This window comes from Bacillus rossius, assembly GCF_032445375.1.
Source record: "Bacillus rossius redtenbacheri isolate Brsri chromosome 9 unlocalized genomic scaffold, Brsri_v3 Brsri_v3_scf9_2, whole genome shotgun sequence".
NCBI classification, from domain to species: Eukaryota; Metazoa; Arthropoda; class Insecta; order Phasmatodea; family Bacillidae; genus Bacillus; species Bacillus rossius.
In genome coordinates, this window is record NW_026962013.1 from 10,532,758 (window position 1) to 10,557,581 (window position 24,824).

General features: G+C 39.1%; 2 protein-coding genes across 2 annotated transcripts in view; both read left to right on the forward strand.

The window, feature by feature from the left end:
• LOC134543019 (cGMP-dependent protein kinase 1-like) overlaps positions 1-24,824 on the forward strand; it is a 273,913-nt gene that overhangs the window by 207,455 nt on the left and 41,634 nt on the right. The window lies entirely within an intron of this gene.
• Positions 11,666-24,824, forward strand: part of LOC134543014 (cGMP-dependent protein kinase, isozyme 2 forms cD4/T1/T3A/T3B) — a 265,217-nt gene continuing 252,058 nt past the window's right edge. Inside the window, exon 1 of the mRNA XM_063387688.1 lies at positions 11,666-11,807. The gene's annotated coding sequence lies outside the window, so the exon portion shown is untranslated. The remainder of the gene's footprint in view (positions 11,808-24,824) is intronic.

Below are 24,824 nucleotides of genomic sequence, written 5' to 3' on the forward strand. Positions count from 1 at the left end.
GTTAACACTATCTAGTTCAAACGATTTTTTCATAATTTAATTTTCAAAATTAGATATTTTTTTTTTCGTTCGAGGAAAAGCAGTGGCGTACCTACGAGGAGGGGCATACATGACGAGCAGTGTGAGAGAGTTATGCGCGTAGACTGATAGTAATGGCATATACAAATATGCATACTTTTAATCACAGAAGGAACAAAAAATTAGGTACAAATACATTCCAAACTTTGACACTAATTAGTCTTGAACTGCATGCGAAGAGAGATGACACGGAGTAGATTAACATTTTGGTAGAGCGAAGCGGCGCAGCGGTCAAGACATTGGACTGGCATTCTTTAGAAACCGGGTTTGAATACTGGATTATATGTTCTCCAGGGCTTCCGGGAATAGCTAGCTCCAGGCATGGTATTCGTATATTCTCTAAGTTTCCTGTCTTTATCCAACTCTGATGGAGAGTTGCACCATTGTTTTTGAGCGCCGAACGAAGATCATCGGGAACTGCGAGATGAACCGACATTCTTGGCTATTCGTGACGATGACCTTGGATAAACACAGTGCGATCAGACACCTACGGAATTTTTACGAACTTAATGCGGGTTTTTATTTTATAGAATGGTTTATAAAATTTCAAAAATGCTGATTTTTTTTTCAAGTCTTATAACCACTTAATACATACAATGCTCATATTTTTTAAGTGTTTGAAATGCTCGTTATTTTAGTTTTAAGCTATTATAAGGCTTTTAATTTAATCGAAATTACTTACCAGATAAAATAGAGGCCTTTTCTTAAACAACGCGTAATAATATTTCAGATTGCTTCGTTTTGTAATACCTTTTAAGTAACTGGAAATATTTTTTTTCTTAAGAAAATATTACAAATAAGCAAATACGAAACAGCGGCCGCATGAGCTGCTATCTCGTGGCAAACTGCATTAACCATTTTCTTGCCGTGTCACAATCGGCTGTAGCGACTTCATATCGTTTCAGCCCACCAATAGAAATGCGCCCAAAAGTTCTTGGACTTTGTTGCTGCACGGTTGCAGCAGATTGGAAAGCCCCAAATGTATGAACTTCGATTCAACGCGAGTGAAGGTCGCGTTGCCCCAGTATGTGTGCGGGCGCAAAGTTTAGGGGAATGATCCAAAGTTCATTCTTGGGCTCAGATCATTGGATCGTGGATCGAAGAGCAGAATGGTGCAACTGGTCATAAGTCGATGAGGACGTTAAGGAGGACTAGGCACCGCCATCTTGTATTTTTCCATATTTTTGCTATAATTCTAATTTCGAACTATTGATACTTTTTTTTTTGGCATGTAATGGCATAAATCTTATCTTCAAGACTTTCTACACCTTGTAACCACACTGAGAGAAAGGTTTGTTTGCCTCAACAAAATATTTGTTTGTAGGCCTATATGGCGAAATAAATATATTTTGTTAATTCAAACAAATATTTTGTAGTAAGAAAGATTCTGTTGACTCAACTAAATGATTTTGTCAACTGAACTGTATATTTGGTTAGGTGTAACAAATCAATTTTGTTACTTACCAAGTTTGGTTAAGCTAACAAAATATTTTGTTACAGCAAGTAAATATTTGTTTCGCTATATATAAACAAATATTTGTTTGATTCAAACAAACCTTTTTCTCTGTGCACATCTAGTCTGTAAGCACCGCGAGAAAACAACTTGTTATTTAACGTGAGCGACTGCAACTATCACGATGTCCACACAAGTTCACAAGTGTTTACTTCAACAATCAGCCGAAGCTAAGTCCTATGCCATGCCGACACAAACAATTCAGCACGGAAACTTTATTGCAAGCTGTACCAAAATATTTTAATTTGCAAGAAGGCGAGGCCTAACGCCACTTTAAGCCCAACAAAGTGGAGTGCAGGTCACCCCCCCCCCCCCCCCGCGCATTTAGGTCTGGGTTCTATCCCTGGTGCCCGGGCACTTCGCGAGTGGTGGACGACGTGGCGGACGTTTCTCCCTTGCAACAAGCGCAGTCCGTCTCGGTCATCTCGCCGCCAATCCGAGTTCTTGTGACCTCTGTGTTGCCGAGACATCATCGGGAAGCCTGAAGTTCACAGGGATGAGAGCCGCGCCCGAACAGTTCCGAAGTTCTCCGTAGTTTTCCGATCGCTCGTGAAAACAAGGATTTATGTATTTTATGGTCATGGAGTATTTTAAATAACGCTAACCTAGCCTAACCAACCTTTCATTTTAGTTACGATAAGCTATCCTAACCTACCCTCCCGAAAGAAAAAAAAAATATTATTTATTACACTGGCCAAACATAACCTTACCGTTCACTTCGGTAAACTTCGAAACTGTTTGGGTTGTGAATTGTAGGCTATCTGAAATGCACTAGCTCTCCTTTAATTTGTTCTTCTTGGCAACCGGGTTAGTATCTGAGTGATTCAAAGCCCACCACCGTTAGTTTTTTTTTTTTGTTCATGGCCAAATTGCTCCTTTGGCGGTTTAAAAACTGAAAATTGGTACGTGGAATAATATTTGCACTATGAATACAGAACTGTGTCAGAATAAATAGTAAAACATTAAATATATGGTTAAATACCTACATACTAATGTGAATCAGTTAAAACATTAAGTAAAAATTTTGCAGAACAGAACTTTTACATTTCTTTTAATTAAACTGGTTTTGCAGTGGGGCAGAAGGAAGAATTTACGTGTGAAGTTTTGGTACTTCAAACGAGTTTTATAGTGCTTTTTTTTTTTTCAGGCATTGTGCATAGGCCGAACTGTGTTTTGCAGAACCCTATAAATACCATCTTTTTTTTTCTTGGCGACTGTGTACTCAATCTTGCGGTGCACGCAAAAAAGTAGAAGTTATGCTGTTACTGCTTACTTTATCCATCTTGTGGTTTCCACTCATTCGTCTCTTTCCAGTGCCAATCCATTGGGTTGTAGAAATTCGCGTGGACAGACTTCACACGTCCCTACGCTTCCGGGCAAATGCTACCTGTTCATTGGCTGTTTGCAGACTTGCGAGACGACCCAACTGGGCTCTACGTGATTGGACACTTCAGTCGTTGTGGGGGTTTGTCTTTGGCTCGCAGTCTTTCCGACGAACTGAAGGCCAATCGCAGATGCAGCACGACAGTAAAAAAAAAATTTTTTAATATAATTTTTTGCTTATTACGTAATGAGTATGCGGTTTTCTTTTTCAATTCTTTATTAATCCGCTAGAACGCCAATCCCTTCCCCTTTATTCCTCTCCCCCCCCCCCCCTAAAAAAAAAAAACGTTCGGCCAGCCTCGTAATTGTGATTTCTGGGAAGCATAAATATTTTTCGTATTTTTAATGTAACTGTACTAACCTAAACAACCCTTCATTTTATATTTTAGTTACGATCTTTCAGATATTATCTTTAAAAGATTTGTGCGATGGGAGTGCATGACTTGATGTAAGCTTTTGGACATACGCCATTGCTAAGCACATGTATGTCTGTAGATATGTCTGTTCAATATATTTTTGTGCTGTCATAATTTGTGGGGGGTTTTTTCGTTCTCTTCTGTTTTGGAAAACTATTGTGTTTTTTTCGTCTTTTCGTTTTGTCGTGTTTTTGTCTCGTTTCAACTGTCGTGCTGAATTTTTTTGGGTTCAATATTTTTGTGCTGTCATCATTTGTGGGTTTTTTTTTGTTCTGTTGGTCCATTTTTCTTTGTTTTTCTTTGTTTGTTGACCATATTCCTGTTATGGAATATTATGTGGTGTTTATATCCTGTTGACAACAGCAATTTTTTGCTTAATTTGTGTTTTTGTCTTTTGGTTTTTTTTTTGTATTTTTCTTCTACAGACATACATTTGCTTAGCAATGGCGTATGTCCAAAAGCTTACATCAAGATCATTCAGACTTGCGAACAAAAAAAAAGGTACGATTTCAAAAGGTCACATTTGGGGCGGTTCACTCGAGAACACGTGGATGTTTAGGCCATCCCTGTGTCTCGATGAGTCACAGACGACGAGGCCTCGACGCAAAGGGCGCAGCGGGTTGCTCGCCGACCTCGCCTCGAGACAATGAGGCTCCCTGGGGCGCCCCGCGGGGTGCGGGGGAGTCGTCAACGACTCTCGCCTCGCGCCTCGCTGCGATGACGAACCCTTCCAGTTATGTGCGGTCGTGAGGTCACCCGGCTCCTACACCCGCGACCCGCAGCGGAGTCCATCTCATTCGATCAGTTCCACCCGACGACATTCGCCAAGGAACACATTGGTCCTGCAGAGAGCTCAGTAACGGCGCACATCCACCTAGACATGTTTGGAACTCTACGCGGCACCTCAGCTACAAGAGTTTCAAGCCTTGGGTTGTGCTCCAAAAAGGATGGTGCACCACCACATCGTGGAATGAATGTCCGTGAAATTCCTTATTAATGAAACATTCCCGGACCGTTGGATTGGACGCGATGGACCAACATCCTGGCCACCGAGATCACCCGATGTTACCCCCCCTCCCCTCGACATTTTTTTATTTGGGGTATTTGTTAATGATGAAGTGTGTGCAACACGTGTGCCTGATTTTAGAACACTGGTTCAACGGATGACAAGAGGCAGTCGCTTTCTGTTTCAGACGAAATGTTGAAGAAAATGTGGCAAGAAATCGAATATCGCCTTGATGTTCTGCGGGTCACCAACGGTGCACATGTAGAAGTTGTCTAGTCTGTTCTGGCAAATAAACTTTATGAGTTACACAAAAGGTTCGTCCAAACCGCAGTTTGCTAGCATTTGCAGTTTTCATGTTATTAATGTTTGTGATCAGGGAAAGACTTCATGGACACCCTGTATTTAAGAATGGTAGCTTGGCTTCTGGGTTGTAGCCGTGTCCTTGGCGAATAATTCATCGACGTTTCGGTCGACATTGCAGTCGCCATCATCAGGGAGCAGTCAGTAGGCAACTGCTCCCTGATGATGGCGACTGCAATATCGACCGAAACGTTGTTGAATTATTCGCCAAGGACGCGGCTACAACTCAGAAGCCAAGCTATTTCAGACAATGGCCGTGAAAGCTTGCGAACATTATATTTTAGAATAGTATTTAATTATATTTAAATATATTTTTTTATATTTAATACTTTATGTTATATGGTTTATGTTTAGTTGGTAGATGATACATCATTAATTGCTGTAATTCGTTAGTATGTAATTTCACGTTTGATTCCAATCATACGTTGTTTATGTCTCATGGTTCAGTGTTAAGAGAAGGCGTACACGCCTTAAGAGGCCGTGTCAGTAAATGTTTATTTCCAATATTCTGCTCTAGAAGTTCTCTCTTTTAACAGTGAGATTTAGTGGCTTTTTCAACCGAAGGAACTGTAGCCGCAGCGCGTGATAAAGCTACTATACCCTTATCACAGGATTAGTGGGAAGGTTGACAGCTCGAGTTTACTCGACGAAAAATGTATCTGGTTCCTCGACAATCTGAGAGGATGACAATCTGACCGGCGGCTCACTAGGAAATTGCAGATGCAGGGATTCAGAATCAAGAAACCTCACTTTAACAAATGTAGTATGAGTCGTATCTAAAACTAAAACTAAAAATTTTAATACTTTAAACGTATCGGAATACAATTAATCTTCAAACATGTGGTAATTATTCTTTATCTGGATGTAATAGTCCGTGAAAAATAATGTTAGTTGACATTAAAAAGTATACGAAATTCATCATGTAACGTTTTAAAAGGATAATAACATAAATGCATATGCTTAGATATTGCATATGCATCACACACAATCTAAATACAATCTCACTTAAGTCAGACTACCTAATTTTTTACAATGCACCATCATACAGTTTAACAGAGGTAGGTGAACCTCTTATCGACGTTGTTTCAAAGAATTTAAATTTACAAATATTACTATTTATCTTAATACGATATGTAGCCTACCTTTATGAATACGAACATACAAAAAAAAATATTGAATTTATCACATTACACAAGACTAAAACACTAACAAAACTTAATTTTATACATTGCTGTAGCATATTAGAAGACGAAATAACTCACAAGACTAACATTAAGAGGGCTGCATTACAAATTTACTTTACAGAGAAGAAAATATCCTTTCAGGATATTTCATTACCTCATTGATTACATAATACTGCCGTTGATGTGATCGTAGATATAAAGTATTTAAAAAATATATTCCATTATGTTTATGTAAATATTTTGAAAACGTTATTGCTTAAAGATGCTCATTATTTAAATAATAACGAATCTTTTACTTTTATGTACTGAACAAACAAAATACTTATAAGTTAATAAGAATAAGCTTAGTTGAGTAACATCTTCAATTTGTATTGAATTCAATGTACATATCGAAAATCATGTACAATGAATGCAACAGATTGAATTCAATAAATATTTGATCTTGTGAAACGGCCATAATATTGATGTAGATTAGGGACCGGAAAAATTCGCGGTTTCGACGGCCTTCAGGATAGACTGCACATTCCCCTGTACACTCGGGCAAATAACGGCAGTTCATTTGCTGCTGACTTGTTAGTCGTCTCAGCTTGTTTGTCTGTGATTCGATCCTTCTTTGGTTGGTGTTTTATAATTGGTTGAGATTCGTCCAGATGAACAGTAAGCCAATAGCAAAATCATCTAAAAGGTATATGTATTTGACTTCTAGCCTATCGCCGAATGAATCCGCGAATTTTTCCGGTCTCTATTAATTATAGATGCTCACATGCATCGTGAGAGTCCGTATAAAGCCTATTACAATTCTATAAGTATACATTAAAATGCTTTTAAAATATACATGTGTAATATAATTAAAACTTGTTTAAGTAAGATCATCACAAAAAAAAATGAAAATCCTTCAACAGTAAGTGATGTTTTATAAGATTTTAACAAAACACATCTTACAATAAGAGAATACTAATCATACCACATAATTCAACACAAAATATACATTCCAGTAGGCGCTACGTAAAAACAACTTCTATTTTTATGCTGATTACTCTGCATTGTTTTATATATATATCATTATTTCTTACTTTTAATATTCTCTACACATTAACTGAAATTACTTATTTACAGAGTCTTAGCTAATGTTGGTCTGTACCACATACAGTTCGTACGATATCTCTACGCAAAACACATACAGTTCATTATTAGTAATATCAATTATATTTCATGAACATAATGAAATTAGTATAGGCCCTAGGTTGTTCACTGTTAATTGAGTACTTCTGAAGTATTTTCATTGTGAGTTAACATACATACCAAATGCCATTCTTCCAGTAAAGTTACAAAGAAGACAACAAGATAATATAAATATGTATGTAGTACCATATTTTAAACTCCTATTAAATGAATAATAACTCAATCTCTATTCTGGACTATTAAGTAATAATTTTTATTACTGTTATTTATAACTTAAATAAAATGACAACTAACAAATTAGTAAAAAATAGAATTACGTGCGATATAGTGTGACATTTGTACTTGGACGGCAAACGAATATAATAAAATGTCTATGACAATGTTAACTTTACTCATTATTATGGAAAGAAACAAAATGGGCAGATAAGCATATTCTACGCTGACATTTAAAAATGCTCAATTCAAAATGAACATTCCCTAGCAAGAAAATTTATTTTATATCACCACAAAAAATCAAACTGCGGCGTCATTTTCCCGATGACAAACAAAAAAGTTGTATGGTCGCGAATAATACATTCGTATAGCGTCACATCAGCGGAATATTCCCTTGGCATAAATGTGTGAAGTCTGTGGCACTTATGGAGAAGTAAACCTTCGCTCGAACACAAAAACAAATGAACGAACAGCTTTTTTTTTTTGATAAGATGTGCAATCGGAGACCCCTGGGGTGGTTGAAGAGTGTCAGGTCCGTCGCCAGACCAGATAGTAAAAGCTCAGGGGCTGAGGATAGAAAAGGCATATCTCCAAATTATTAAGTATAAATGTTGTCATGTAATTGTTAAAGACTTGATTACACCCAGGTTTATAAACCCATCATGATCATGAAGACACTGATCGGAAGGTAATGTGCAATACATTTCAATGGCGTTTTCAGTTTTTGCTAAATAATTATAAATATAAGCAAAATTTCAATGTATCTGGACAAATCAAAATATTGATAATATTATTTTCATCACAGAAATAATATATGATATGATAACTAAATTTGAAAAAAGCGGTTATGTTAAATGTATTGTATACTTTCAGTAGGCAAAATTTCCGGCCCCTACCTCTTATAGACTTTGAGAAAAACTGCCTTTTAAAATAACATTGATATAGATAGGAGCGCAAATTTGTGACACGGCCTCTTAACTGCACCAAACAAACGTCGAGTAAATAAATAAAAATTTGTTGGATTTCCCCGTAAAGGAATTTGGGAGGCTTTTCCACACTCGGCATTCCCGCATGATTTAATTGTAACTTTATCACGATTCCTGATAGTGTTTCACTAAATACGTATTGCGTGTTACATTTTATAACAGAGCTTCAGGAAAAAAAAACACGATTTGAAAACTGCTCACGCTATCCGAGTGGTGTCTGTTCACGGAAAACATTTTATGAATACTCTTGAGGGCGGATGATTAGTTCTGTTTTCGTATTTCGTTTTTAAACAGTATATTTATTATAGTCTTAATGACTAAAACGCGTGTTTTCAGAATATATTTTTTTTTTTTTTGGAAATGAAATACCCGGTACAGTTTCTTAAAAAGCACCTTCATATTTATTTCTCCGCCATGTTGGTTACCGCTCAGATCTCATAGGGGTCGTTACCACAACGCCGAAATACCATAACGCCGAATGTCAAAATTGACCACAACGCCGACAACTATAAAACTGCTGTATACCACATCGCCGAAATAACAACTGAATGAATTTGTGTGTGTTTCTTAAATGTACCTTAACGCCGAAATACCACAATCAAACCTAACCTTACCTAACCTAACCTAGCGTAATATAACCTAACTTAACCTATCCACCCTAGCCTAGCCTAACCTAGCCTAGCCTAACCTAACCTAATATAACCTAATCTAGTCTAACCTAACCTAACCTTTGTGGCAGTCCTGCAATGACATTTTTCGGCGTTAGTGTATTTCGGCGTTGTGGTATTTCGGCGTTGTGGTGCGTCCCCATCTCATAGTTGCCGCAGTCTTGCGCTTAGAGGCGATACCGCGCTAGGATCACCAAGGAGCGTCGCACTTATCGTCCCGCCTCACCAACACAAATAATGCGCTCCTGACTGGGCTCCTCTGTCGGGGTCCGTCCCGCCGAACAGGGCCGAGAGAGACGCGGCCGGCGAAGTCGTGCCCCCCCCCTCCCCCCCCCCCGCCACTTGGGGGGCCGTAAAGCCGGACAGCTCGCTCGGCGCCTCCCAGCCGCTGCAACAAGTGCCTCATCATCCTCCTTTTTTTTTTTTATTTACGGCTGCCGAGCGCAAACACAAGCTTTTACGACGCCATATTTCCAAATTCACTGTTCGTCCGAGAGAGTCGTCGGACTCCGGACTCTACTCGCACCTGCTGGTACCAGGCCCGGCCGGCGGTGTCTCCGAGCTTCTTGGTTGTTGCGGACTGTGCTGCTGACTCCGCAAACTTATACTCCAAAATCTCAATTTTTTTTTCTCCTAACCTAAACTTAAACTTAATTATATTTTTGGGGGGGGGGGGGGGGGGGGGGGTAAGGGGGGAGAAGGGTCTGGGTTAGACAAGACTCAAGGTGCGTACCAAGACGAAGTCTTTACGTCTAATCTCGCCGGGTTTTAGAGCCACGCAGAAAGGGTTTCATGCATCATGCTAAATGTTTGGGGATTAACCTAACCAGCCATGGCAGCAGTTGATGCCATGACTAACTCGCCTATGTTAAACTATAGACTATCACTAGTAAATTTGGGCCCATAGGTAAAATCTGGATGGACTTATGGGAAAACCCTGGGCTCTTTCATGCGGAGTGAAGTATTGCAAGCATCAAGCAGGCAGGAAAGTAAAAAACATTTTCTTTAGAGCGGTAATTAATTCATCATGATTAGGGACTGGAAAAATTCGCGGTTTCAGTGACCTCTAGGATAGACTCCATAATTCCGTACATGCCCGGGCAAATGCCACCTGCTCATTGGCTACTGACTTGTGAGACCTGTCAACTGGGATGCTTGCGGTTCGATACTTCTGTGGTTGAAGGTTTTTCGTTGGCTCAGATTCCTTCAGATAAACTGTGAGCCAATCACAGAAGCGATATGAAAGTAAATGCGTTTGAATTCTAGCATAACAGGAAATGAATCCGCGAATTTTTCCGGTCTCTAATCATGATTTATGATTCTCCCATTTGCTCACAGCAAATACTTATGTCCCGTTGACAGAACAACCGCGCACCTAGCGGCCGAAAATTTCTCTGTGCCAAACTTGCACTTTTTGCTGTCCTGTTAAACAATCGCTGGGCGCTGGTTTTTTTTTACTTATTATAAAACTTTTCCTAGCATTATTAATGTATGTGTGGTATTTTATAGTGTTTGATGTTTTTGTAATAGTTAGCCGTATGTAAGCGTGTAACTGTGTTCCACCGGCAGTTCGGGTGTAGGCCTATATGTATGTTTGAAAGTGATGGGGAAAAAAAAAAAAAAAAACGTCGTCTCCGCGTGGGGCGGTCATCCCGCGGGGAAGCCTTCTTTTCACAGACGAGAGAGCCCAAACCCCCGATCTTGCATCTTCGGGGTATTTTTTTGTTCATTGTAACTCATGATAACTAATGGTCAATTTGGTTAGGATAGCTACATTAAAGATACTGTGAAATCATGTAAACGGTTTCCTAGCCCTGGATAGCTACATATTAAAAAGTTATTTGCTAAGCAACCATAAAATGATTTTACAGTATTTTTAATGTAGCTATACTTACCTAATATAACCAACCAACCACAATGTTTTAAAGTATTTATAATGTAGCTAACCTATCCTAATCGACAGCAAAATTTAATGCCACATCGGTTTATACAATGAGATGGAACGGAAATAATTGGTTGTCCGTGAATTCGCTTTACGGACGATATTTTAACGTTACAACGTCATAACAAAACATTGATGAAATGATTGCATACTTTTATGAATAAAATTGAATCATTTTTATTGAATTAACACTATTCTGTATGGATACAAAGAAGGAGTGAAATGAAATCTACAATTTAATTGATAAATTTACTTTTATTTGCACTCATTAATTCAAATATGTTTATTACTTTAACGAAGAGATTATTTTAACTATAACTTTTATACGTGTTTGCTATTTTACTTCTTCCAATCTGTGTTATTCTGTTAAGGATAGGACGATGATAGGGAAAGTAGGAAACGAACGGGAGTGTTTTCAAGTTTAATGTGCCTCGAAAAAGTCAAATCGATGGTTGTTCCAATCGAGTGGAAGAGAGATAGATGCGGCGCAAGCGTACAATGAACGTAACGGGACAATGTGCGTTACGGGACACTTTTTCGTGCGTGCAGCCGGCGTTCATCGATTTATTAGACGTTGTCACGTCAAAAAAAAAAAACGTCGACTCCGCGTGGGGCGGTCATCCCGCGGACAGGAAGCAGCGCGCAGGGCCGCCAACCCCGCGGCGCAGGAACCCCCCGCGGGCGCGCTACTTGAATGGCGCGCGGAGCTGCGGGCCAGCCAGTCGGCCGGTCGCCGTCGTAGCGAGAGCATCTCTCACACCGCGCGCTCCGTCCGCGAACCCGTCAAACAAACAACAACACACACGAAGTGCGAGCGGTGTTGTGTCTGCGTGTGCTACCCGGGGGAATCTGGAATCCGTCGGTTCGACACCTCCGGTAAAAAAAAAAAAAACAGTGCCTGCCGGTGTATTCGCTTTTTCTCTGATACGCAGCGGGTGTTTCTACTTTTTTTTTGTTACTGTGGCTCTTGGGGTGATGTAGCTGGTTTTTGTTTACGTATCTACTATTTCTAACACGTCGCTCTTTTTTTTTTTTTTTTTGCTTGGGACATGGGGATCTTTATTTCAGTTTTCGTGGAAATTCGTGGGATTGCGCGCGAATAACAAATTACCTACTCAAAAAAGAAAATAAATATTTTCTTACAATAATAAGAAAGTTTTTAGTGGCAGAAACCTTGCCGTGTACTTTTCTTATTTTGTTTTGTGAATGCGAAATTATTTATTCAGTAATGTTGAAAACTCTTCGAACCTAAACGAACAGGTTGATTCATTCCTTTAATTGTGTGGCCATCACACGCAATAGCTTGGCGGGCGTGTTTCCACATTATAGGTACGCTTTTACGGTCTCAGAGCTGTGTCTGGAAAACTACGCCAGTTCGGTCATCTGTTTCCTAGAACCTCGCATTTTCTTTTGTGTGTGTAACGTCTTAGCTCTCGGTATGCGGGCGGGAGTAATCTCATTAATGGAACGGAAGTCGCATGGGACGGAAATGAATAATCGCCATCTGTGTGGCAGATAACGCGAACCAAAGTTCACAAAAGCAATGGGAAACTTTATAGTTCTAACTATTTAACGAATTTTTTTTTTTTAACAAGATGTGCCAAATACCTTGTCAGAAATCTGGTGCAAGGCCCAGGTTTAGTTTTTTTTTTTCAAGTCTATTTCTCTTTTATCCGAACCATTTCGTTATATAGTTTAAAATTTCGATCTGCTAATCGATAATCGACGTAGCTCTCCAGCAGCGAATTCTAGCGGTAGGGGCGGAAACTACATGTGATACTTGTCAAGAAATGTAGTTGAAAACACGTTTTGCTTATATTTATCACGCTCGGCATTATTTTATAATTTCGTGTCCGAGTTTCTTATGTAAGTGTATTTGGAACATGATAACGCATAAATTTTCTCGTGACCAAGGTTAGATGTTCCACATGTCTGCCGAGTACTAACAGCCTCGCTGACATTTTTTTTTAATTCTAGGCTTCTCTGTAGAAGCCAGGCTTTTATTAACTATGTGGAACTTAAGTTAAACATAATTTTTGCTTTACACTGGTTATTTGTGTTTTAGTCGGATTTAGAAGCATGTAAAACTCTTGGAAAGATTTTTTATAGTGACTGTGAACAGCCTTACGTAAAATAAATTTGTAAGTTTTCCAGACTCATGCGTTTTACACCAGAGCAAAAAAAAACACGTAATTTTTGATAGTGATTCATTTGTGGCCACGAATTTTCTCCTGGTGCAACAATTTCTTAGCGGCTGCTGATGGTTAGGTAGTTTCGTTTGTCTTGTATGTGAGTGGTGGTCGTAGGCTCGACGAATCCCGTTCTAAGTCCATCCACCGATTGATACATTTCTGGTTTTCAGTCCTCACATTACTGATAAGCTTCTTCTGTGTCGGCAAACGTCAAATCCATACGCGCAGACGCAAATTTAAAAAAAAAAATGTTTACTAATATTTTATAACAAATGGTAATATTTAGTTCTTGACCAGTCATATAATATTCATATAGCTGAAATATCCGGCGTTGCCCCCGGCTAAAAATATCGTGAAGAGGCTTATTTTATTGCGAGGGAGATATTTTTTTCGAAATCTCATGAGACGGTATATATTAATTAATGTCTTCAGAAATTATTCTTTAAGGGGTGCGGGAATAGAGCATGGGGATAGGTTTCTGAAAGTCTCACAAAGACATTGACTTCATTCATGTTTCGAATGTCGACTGTGCAAAATATCGTCGAGATCGAAGTAAAACGGTAAATTTTTATAAGAAACAAACGGAAACTTTTTTTTTAAATTCATACATTAGGCACCCGCATCTTCCCCTCCCCTTTTTCTCACTCTTGGGAGTTGATTTTCGCAAAACCTTGTTCGCAGTTGATGTATTTTTAATGTGAGGAACTTCCTTGCCTGGTTCCGAATCTGTAGGACATATAGGTCTACGCTATAAACGGGAATTTTGATATTTAATGCTCCCTTTGGGAGCTGATATTTCGTAAAATCCATTCTTGACAGATGCCTATTTATCAAAAGGAATACACGTGCTAGATTTCAAGTCTTTTGGGCCTGTGGTTCTTTAGGATTCCTGTTAAGTGAGTCAGTGAGTGGTATTTCGCTTTGTTATTTTTGTATATATCGATATATACTATGTATTTATAAAATTGCAGGATTTATGGATCTACTTGCCTTCTGCCTTACACGTCCTTGTCGGGTTAAATTTCTATCCTGTTTCAAAGAGTTTTCATGACTCAATCGTACAGGAAGTTAGTTTTCATAATCTTAACATTTATGAAAAAATAACAGACTACCGTAATATCTGGAAATAACTGAAGGTTTAATTAAATTAAAACTAACATTAAAGAATTTAAAACTATATTCTACCTTTCTCATGTCTAACGGCAATGACTTGTTTTATTATTATTTATAATAAGTTTCTTTATGACTAATGATTATTCGTGTAAATAGCTGCAAAGGTTATTTTTATGTTTCTTTCAAAGATGCTATATCTGACTTGTTTTTTTTTTAAATATAAAATATTTTTTAGTAAATTATTTGAGGATCGTGTAAAAAATTCAGTTGAATCTTTGTTGTAATTATGACTTGATGTAAAATTAGTCGTGCGGAAACTGATAAGTTTTTAGTAAAGTGTTAAAGTTAACCAGGCACTGTATATATTAATTAGTGTCCTAACCTAGGGTTTTGACCTGCAGTAACAAAAGCGATACTGTAAAGAAACAACCAAAATATTCTCAAGCGGACCAGAATTAAATAAGTGATCTATTATCACACGCCCGATAAAAAAAAAGTAAGATATGTGCGATTCCTTGGAGGGTTGCAAAAAAAAAGTATATTGGCTAACCTGATTATTTACATGTTAAATTAATTGAACTGGATTTTCCAGTTTCATCACACTCGTCTCTGCTATCGTGGTATTGTGTGCTCAAAATGTCAGTAACTAAATTGCTTTAATTTAAGTTAGTAATTCCACTCGTAGCACATGGAATTTAATTTAGAAATTAAGTATATTTGGGGACGTGTGGTGTAGACCATCTTGCACGATTTCGTTTAGCGATGTTTAAAACGCAGTTTCTATAGTTATAGCCAAGATTTTATGGTGTTATAAAAAAATGCAATTTTCTTCATTAAAATTAGTGGATTTCGTCTTTATCGTAATTGAAGATTAAACATGTGTAAAGTTCATATTAAGCACAATAACATTGATCAACTGCTACAGAACTTAGTGGTAAACATTTAAAATGTGTACATAGAACAATGCTATACTTATTGATAAGAAGAAAAATTGCAATCAAAACATTTAATATTTTTGTGAAATTTTTTTCAGTTCACGAGGAAGTTTAACAAATTTTAAATTTAAATTTTACTATTTGTCACTGTCTTATTATTTCAATGTTAAAAACAGAAAATCAAATTTTTTGTAGGCCTTTAGCCATGTCTGTAGGTATCAGCTATACACTGCTTCAAATACACTTTACTTGAAATAAACCAGCAGTATTTGAATTAATCTCGAGGTGAAGAAATTCCTCAAATAAGACTCAAAATGACGACAAATCCCCCAAATTTCGAGGGAAAAATTCCCGTTTTAGGAGAACTTTCCCGTTTTTTATTCCAGAAGAATTAAAAAAAAAAAAATCGAAATATCTTCCATTTGAAAACACACAACTTACAACACATAACTTGTAGTTGTATCATATTGTAGCGTACCGAAAAAACAACAGCATCGCTTACTGCAGCGCCCCGTTATTGAGCTGACGTATCACTACAACCAGTCAGTGCAATTTCACTTCTGACGTGCTCGGCATGGAATTCCTCCCCCCCCTCCTCCCCCCCCCCCTCGCCAGGAGCACTCCTGATGGTGCCACAAACCAGAGCGCGTTAGGTCGAGGGTCGCGGCGTCTCTTATTCCCCAGCGGGCGGCGTGAGGTCTCGCGCGGTCCTAGTGCGTGGGAGGGATTCTGTGTCAACACAGGGTTCAGCAATGTTCCTAACCGCATGTCAGGGAACATCTGGAAAAAAACAGGGATTTGAAAATAATGTGCTATCACAACCTGGAAAACACGCAGGGAAATAAACAACACTTAGGTTAGTTTGTTCCTTTAACATCTTAAAATCAGTTTGTATTTTAATCACAAATTTGTCCGTCACTTCATTAACATTTAAAAGAAGCAACCAATGAATCAACCGTGGATTGGGTTAATGATTTAAAACACGATAAAATGTCTATAGCCATTCATCGGGTCACAATCAATGATGAGTCGTCGTTGCTAAATTTGATCGGATAAAATGGATTTTATATCTCAGACTAGTAGCATTTTGTTGCTTAGAGTTGATGGGTTCAAAGTGTGTAGTGTGTGGGAAAACATTTTATAGTCAGTTTGAAATGTTATGTGGTTGAAATGAGGTTTTTATCAGTACTTGCATGCAGTTAAATATGTTTATTCTTCTAATATTGATTGATGGTTCAGGGGAAACCATTGAACACTCTGAAGTCTAGAGTAAGAACTTGGGAACCTTGAAGGTATTATTTATTATTAATAATTAGTTAATAATCATTAATTAATTATTAATTATGCGAAGAAAGTTAATGGTGAATTACACGCACACTGTTGAAGATTAAGGTGTACTTCTTGCAGGGGCGTAGGAACCGGGGGGGGGGACAGGGGGGACGTGTCCCCCTGAACTTTTTGGGTGGAGGCGACTGTCTCCCCACCCCCCCCCCCCAACTTTCTAGACCGTGATATTTTTATTTTATAATATTATTATGCCCAACTGTATTTGTAATTTCTTCACTCATCAAATTTTATCTTAAGGAAACAATAATAATTTTAACATCGATGTATCCAATGGTTAGATACAAAATCTGCTTAAAAAGCGCTATTTTGCACTTTTAAAATCAAAATTTTCCGGTGGAGGACCCCCGGACCCCCCGTCTTAGTAAGAGGGGAATGGGTTTTCATGACATCAAAATCATTATTTGTCCCCCCCCCCAACTTTATGAACACAGCTACGCCAATGACTTCTTGACAGGTGCGTCAGCGAACATTCAGACTTTGACAACTAAATATTCTAATAAAATTAACCACGTAGTTATTGTATTGTTTTATGACCAAATAGTCTCCTGTTAAAGGAATCTGCGTCAGTAGTATATAATAGTAGATCCGAGGACATGATTCGCCAGGAGTGGCCGGTCGCAATATTATTTTGTGACGTCACAGCCGCCATGCGAAAACAGAACTACCCATCCGCCCCCCAGCGCATTTTCAAATGTTTTTTTCGTAAACAGACCCCACTCTCATGTCCCGAGCAATTTTCCAAAAGGGCGGGGCTCTGCGCTTTGTTTGTGTGCCCGGGTAGGCAGGGTCTTTAAGAAGTGCGTGGTTGTCCTATACCTGCTCCGTGAAGATGTAAGACGATGGGATTACTGTGGGGCTGCGAAGCACCTGATTACCGATCAGGTGCTCATAAACATGAGTCATGCCAGGGTGTGTGGGCATAGAACCCGCGACCCTCGTCACACAAAACCATCTCCCCCCCCCCCCCTCTTTTCCCACCACATTGCGAAGGTGATATGAGATAAAATGCGTGCCTATCAGCTCCTTATTTAATGTTTACACGAAACACTGTTGTACTTTTAGACTTTTAAAGCGAAGTGATTACTATGATACTAAAAATAACTGTGCCGTACATAATTTTGCGTAGTTATGTGTAGATATAAGTTTTTTTTTCTGGGGACATACCCTTCAAGAGAACAAAATGGCTTAGGTAACTGGAATTTAAAAACTTTAAAGTTCAATGCTACTGGTTACCTCTTAACACTTTAAAATAAAGTGGATTGGAATTCGATTACTTTCACATATAAAATAAAATAAATTAAAGTCACAAAAAAATAATTTCTGTAATTGAATAATATGCATCTGCCCTTAACTAATGTTTTAAGTTATGCCTTTTTTTACAGTTAATTTGGCGAAACAAGTGCCACAGATTTTTGTTTTATTTCGTAGAAATGTTTCGTTTTCAAAATTTAAAATTGAAGTCTGCATCACATATAGGTATAGAATCATACTCATTATTCAAGGACGAAAGTTTCACTCGTAATTCGAACTCCCCCTCTATTCGAAAGTGCCCATGGGCCAGATTGTATTAAAGCTCTGTGAAAGCCTCTACACCCACAAGTAGGAAAGGAAGGGCTTAATTCTCGCAGCCCATAGGTATTGTGAACTGTGCTTAGTTTCGGTGCGTGTCTTATACGGCACAGCAAGCACAGTATACCTTTTAAGATTCCCCTGCGCACCGTGTTCCGCCTGGTTATTTTATTATAAATCTGATGTGTGCAGAACAGGATTAAAGGATGTAAATCTTTTTTCTCTCAAAACATTTGTTCTCTTCTTTTTATGTCCACAGATTGGTAACTGAGATGAGACCAGATGTTACAGTTTGACTAATGCTCAGTTTACAAAAAAAAAGTTTCCCCTCCTAAGAATCCAACCAGTCATCTCGGAGTGGTCTTTTTTACCGCTAACGGCTTACGCAATCGCAGATGGATGGCTTGACTTCCACGCAAGTGCGTCTGATTCCCTGCGTCATCATTCCAACCTCATTAGCCAAGGAAGAATGACAAAAAAAAAATCTGGATCGGCGTATTTAATTTCGGGTTTTGAAACGAAGTGTTCCGCGGACGACGGGTAATCAGAACGTCTGGCGTGCATCCTTATTTTGTCTTCGCTTGGGGGCGAAATTATGCTCAGTTAAGGGCCCCCCGTCTGCCCGGGCACACACACGGTGCGCAGAGCTTCAGGAAAAACGACGCAATTTCAAAACTACTCAAGATATCCTAGTGAGGTCTGTTTACAAAATAATTTTAAGATTTCTCTGAGGGCCGAAAAGTACTTTTGATTTCGTATTAAGTGTTTAAACTGTGTTTTTGGAAGAGTCGAAATGGCTAAAAGGCGTGTTTTCGGAGTAATTAATTTTTTAGGCGTAAAACAACTGGTTAAGATTCCTGAAAGCACTCAAGGGACTTGCTTTATACCTTTATCTTCATTTCCATGCCATATAATGTTACGGTCACCGCTCAAATTTCACAGTTATCCTGTGACGACGAGAAGACTGCGCGCCAGTTCAGAGACTTGCGCTTAGAGGCGATACCGCGCTGGAAGCACCAGCGAGCCGTTAGGTTAAAAGATTGTCTTAGTTGGCCAACATTAACGCTTATTTTGTATTGCCATAATTGTCAGTGTTTGTAAAGAGGGACACGTGAACTTAGCGTTCAAGCGTTTCCTAACCCATCTACGCAAGAATAAAAAAAGTCTGTCATTTATTGAAAAAATTTCAGATCGTTTCACTTTAGAGTTTGCTTTAAAAACTGCACTACAGATGACTTTTAAATATCTATTTGGGGAAAGAAAAGGCATATCGCTACATTTTAGGCCTACCGAGAGAGAGAGAGAGAGAGAGAGAGAGAGAGAGAGGGGGGGGGGGGAGGGAGAGAGAGTACTCATAACTTGCATCTCAAATGTTTCTGAAATAAAAGGCGCTATTGATGTGATGATTTTCCATAATTGAAGTTTAGACTAAGGCTCATAATTGGAGCTTGTATACAGATTTTAATATTTATTAGAATGTGTATTTCTTGAAAAAGTTTTATTTTGGAAATGGAACGACTATTGATATTGAGAAAATAAAGGTGGATTTTGCAAGATTTTTTCAAGATTATATTGCAAGTACCTAGTTTAGTTTACGAGTTTCAAAATATGCATATTTTACACACATAGATTTTAACTGCTTATTTAGTGTAATATGATTTTTTGTGTTATTTTAATTCTGAATTAGCAAGTGAACTCACGTTACATTTTGCAAGTTTCAACATTATCTTCAATACAATAAAACATTTCTGTTAATACTGAAGAATATATAGAAAACTGGCACAACAAAACCTTACAAATAGCTTCAAAATCTAACAAATAAGCCGTTAGACAGGCAGACAACTAAAGGTGCGTAAAATATTCATATTTCGATAACTCGTTAACTACTTACACTAGAATCCCACAAAATAATACCACTGACATTCAAATTTATTCTAGCTTTAATTTTACGACTTGAAAAATATATTTTTTTTCAAGCAAGACATACACATCTAATAATTATTTAAATCTGTATGCAAGCTGCTGTTAAGCGCCTTGTCTAAAATTCAATTATGTGAAAACATCACATCAATAGCACCTTTAATTTCAGAAATATGGGCTATGGTAATGTTATGCGAGTCAACCCGATACGTGCGCACGTAAGGCAAATACGTATCTGTTGGGTCTTCCACCGCTCACACAGCTGTCTTCAACTGCGGTGCTTTCGCGCTAACAAAACCGGCCGAACGTGACTTGTTCTGTATCGAGCGTAAGGCCAAGAACACAGGCAGAGCTTCCATCGTTCAGAAACACGGGCGTCCGGTTACTATTTCAACTAGTTTTTTTTTCTGTTCGAATAATTTCCGATCCTTTACAAAACCAGTTTTTATCGATTTATGCTCGTAAGTAGGTAGCTGTTCGGAACGGATTCGGTATCAGTAGAAAACATTTTTTTTAAAATATGCGTATAAGACTGGAATATTTCACTATAGTTTTAAGGCTGGGTCTCTTACGCACCATGTTATTATTATTTTTTTTTTAGTTGTTTCGTCATTACTTTCTTAAGGGTTTATTTCTAAAATTGTAATTTGATTCTTACCTACCTTACATTTGTTGTTTTTTCAACAGATATTCTCATTCAGCGTAATATATATCATGTGTGTTAAACGTGGCGCATTTGAAACAAATGCAAAAAATGCAAGGTAGGTATCCAGATTAAAATTTTAGAAATATGCCTTAAAACAATGACGAAAAAACTAAAAAAAAAAATATTAACCTGGCGTGTAAGACCGAGTCGTAACGTTTAACTGATCACAGATGACTTAAGTGCAGTTTCGCTATAAATGAATTGTTAGTAAAATGTACGCCTTATCCGAAAGAGCAGTTCAAGGTTCGCGTGATCGACATGAAATTTCCACGATAAAGAAGGAGAAAAGTGACTCTATCGTACAGTACCGGTGAGTTTTGGCAACACAAAATTTTTGATGGAAATTTGTAATTTTAAACATTGTTAAGTCTTCCGTACAGTGGCGGCGTTAGACTTTGGGGGGCCGTAATTAATATCTTGGAGAGGAACCTTAGCGGTATACCTGATTGGGAAGAGAAGGGGGGGGGGGGATTAACTCCCCGGTAGACTTTGAAAATTAAACCCTTCAAAACAAAGTTTTACAACCTGAAACTAAAATTTCGACCGTGCTTTCGCGAAATTTTTCTTGAGGAATGTTTGATATTCTTTTTCTAGTTAGTTACACTCGGGTTAGATTTTATAAATGCTAACGATAAAAAAATAATTCCTGTTTTATCGCCATTGCGTGAGGCTATAAATTATAAGAACTTTTTTATTTTCTAACATGATATCATTAAACACTCAATTAAAAATTGTAATGTATTGACCAGCACGTTAAAATTACGTGCTAACTACAATTAAAATATTCTTTTTTTTTCATTAATGTATGTGTATATTAAAAAAAATTGACAAAAATGGAAAGGGCCGGCGCGGTCGAAATCTTTCCCTGACTTGCCAGTAGTTAGCGGATAGTCACACCTTTCAGTAGGGACTGGAAAAAATTCGCGGTTTCAGTGACCTCTAGGATGGACTCCACAATCCCTTGCATACTCGGACAAATGCCACATGCTCATTGGGTACTGACTTGCGAAACCTGTCAACTGGGATGCTTGCGGTGTGATACTTCTGTGGTTGAAGGTTTCTCGTTGGCTCAGATTCCTCCATATAAACTGTGAGCCAATCACAGAAGCAACGTGAAAGTAAATGCGTTTGAATTCTAGCATAACAAGAAATGAATCCGCGAATTTTTCCGGTCTCTACCTTTCAGTGTCGAGGTACCCGGGAGAGAAAGAGAGAGATAGAGAGAGAGAGAGAGAGAGAGAGAGAGACTTCTGACGTGGACCACACGGTGTTGGAGTCTAACCTGACCTCGGGGGTCGCTCTTTGAGCACGGACGGCTCCGCGAAGAAAGGGAGCAAGCGACGTAGGAACTTCAATTTTTTTTTTTTTTTGTTTTTTCCCTAACCTAACTAAAAACTAAGTGTGTTTTGGAGGGGTCCGGGTTAGGGAGGGACCTAGGTGCGTCTCAGGCCGAAGCCTATACGCCTGGTCATGCTGGGATTAGCCATGCAGGGAGAGGGTCGCATGCATCATGTGCTAGGAGGGGATTGGCCAGCCATGGCAGCGATTGGCGCCATGACTAACTCCCCTCACTCTTTATCTCTAGTCTAAACTACTAGTTAAGTTGTGCCCAGGTAAAAACCTGCATAGACACAAGGGAAATCCTGGGCACTTTCATGCGGGATGCAAGTTGGCATGCATTAAATGTAGGAGAGTACAGGAGACAGAGGATGGTCAGGATGAAGTGTTGGACAGAGTAGAAAAGAGTCTACCATGCGGGGGGTTGGGTACTTGGACTCAAGGTTCGAGGAACTTCAGGCGCTGCGAACGTATATTTTACTCTTTTTTTTTTCTTCCTTCCTTTTGAAAATGACGGGGATAGTTATTTTCGCGCCCCGGCGGGAGACAGGGCGCGAAAATAAACGTTGCGTGGAGCCTAGGGAGACAGGCCAGGTGCCGCGGGTGTTAGCCGTGGGTGGAGAGGAGGGAGGGGTAACTCCAGGTGCGCGGTGAACACGTGATGGCCGTAGTGACCCGGGGATCAGGGGACCTTCTTTTCACAGTCGAGAGAGCCAAAACCCGAAGTTCATGCTTTTTTTCTCTTCCGTATCTTTAATGTAGCTATCCTAACCAAATCAACGGTCCACAATGTTTTAAAGTACCTATTTATAATGTAGCTAACCTAACCTAATTGACCATTAGTATCAATTTATCAACACCGCCATATTTATTTACAAAGAACAAAAAAAAAAACGAAGATGCACGATCGGTATAGACCGGAAAAATTCGCGGATTCATTTCGTGACAGGCTGAAATTCAAACATGCGTATAATTCTGCTGGTTCTGCTGTTGGATCGCGGTTTAACTGGAGCTCTCTGGGCCAATGAGAGACTATCGACTAAAGAAGCGTCGAATCACAAGCTACCCAGTGGAGACGACTCACAATTTAGTAACCAATGAACACGCGTGTTTACTTGAGAAGTGCAGAGGATAATGGAGGCTGTCCTAGAGGTCATTGAATCCGCGAATTTTTCCGGTCCCTAACGTTCGGGCGTTTGGCTCTCTCGTCTGTGAATAGAAGGATTCCCGGTTGTCAGCCCGTCGGTCGTCGCTCTGAGGCCGGAGCACCAGGCGATACTGGATACTCGCGTTCCTTCAAGTCATCGCTACTTCTTTAGGCGCGTTATGATGAAAAAAAAAAAGTGAATTTTTACGATGCGCGCGCACCATGCAACGAAATTTTTACAGGATAAGAGAAAAATATATGCATACAAATAAAAAATATATACATAATGTGCTTTTAAAATCTTAAACTTAGTGATTGATACTGAATACTGGTCCATATCATTATAAAACATTTATTTATTGGTAGGGACCGCGAAAAAAATTCGCGGATTCATGACATTTAGGATAGCCTCCATTATCCTCTGCACTTCTTAAGTAAACAAGCGGGTTCATTGGTTACTAAATTGTGAGTCGTCTCCACTTGGTAGCTTGTGATTCGACGCTTCTTTGTTCGATAGTCTCTCATTGGCCCAGAGAGCTCCAGTTAAACCGCGAGCCAATAACAGAACCAGCAGAATTATACGCATGTTTGAATTTCAGCCTATCACGAAATGAATACCGCGAATTTTTCCGGTCTCTATTTATTGGACATATTAGTGATAGAAACTGTGTTATCAAACGTTGTTCACGAGTGCCTTAAATCGCACTTCTTTGATTTTAAAGGTCTGTTCGTTTGTTGTCGAGCATGTCGTGCCGCTCCAAAAGAAACAACGTCTGGTGTTTGTGACCTCTTGATTCCGCCTCTGACAGTAGACATCTTGTGTCAACCCACTCGGATTCGAGGATGCAGACACTGAGTGCGCCGCGAGAAGAAACTCCAGTGACGCAACAGCTGTTCGTTCTTTATCTGTATTGCCTCTAAGTATAACTCGCGCGGTCGTATTTCACCAGCAGCCGTCTCCACCGCTGCAGGCTAGCAAGGACCATCGGGAGAAACTAAAGGGCCTGGAGGGGAAATTATTTTTGTCTCGGGGGGGGCCCCATTATTTTGACTGTAAAGCTTTTCGAACCCTTACAAATTTGAACTTAAAAAAAAATAGACGGCAAACGTAACCGTGGCTATAACTGTAAACGTCATTATTTTTGCGCGAATCGCGGTAAATTGTGAAGTTTCCAATTCATTCTTTTAACGATAGATTTGTCTTTCGGGGGAAGGGAAGGGGGAATTTCACCCTTTCCTCCCCCCCGCTCCCGGATGCCCGTGTAGAAAGTCAGTCTCAGGGGGTAGCTGATGACTTGCTACGGAGCGATTGGAATAGCGGTTAACACACTGGACTGGCGTTTTCCAGGAAACCCGGTTTTGAATCACGTACTCTGTATTTTTTTTTTTTGTAAATGAAACAGAAATAGTCACGTAAGATTACAGTTACCTATTTGTAAATTTGCACATTCACATGAAAACATCTGTATCACTACAATATAGCGTTCGCACAGTAATACTGGATTCGGATTCTTACCCGGGCTTTTGTGCTTTTGTGTTGCCCCAGTGCCTCCGACAGTTGAAGTTATTCGTAAACCGTTCCCTGGATAGCTTTCCAGTATTAACTGCGCGCATTAATAAGCACTT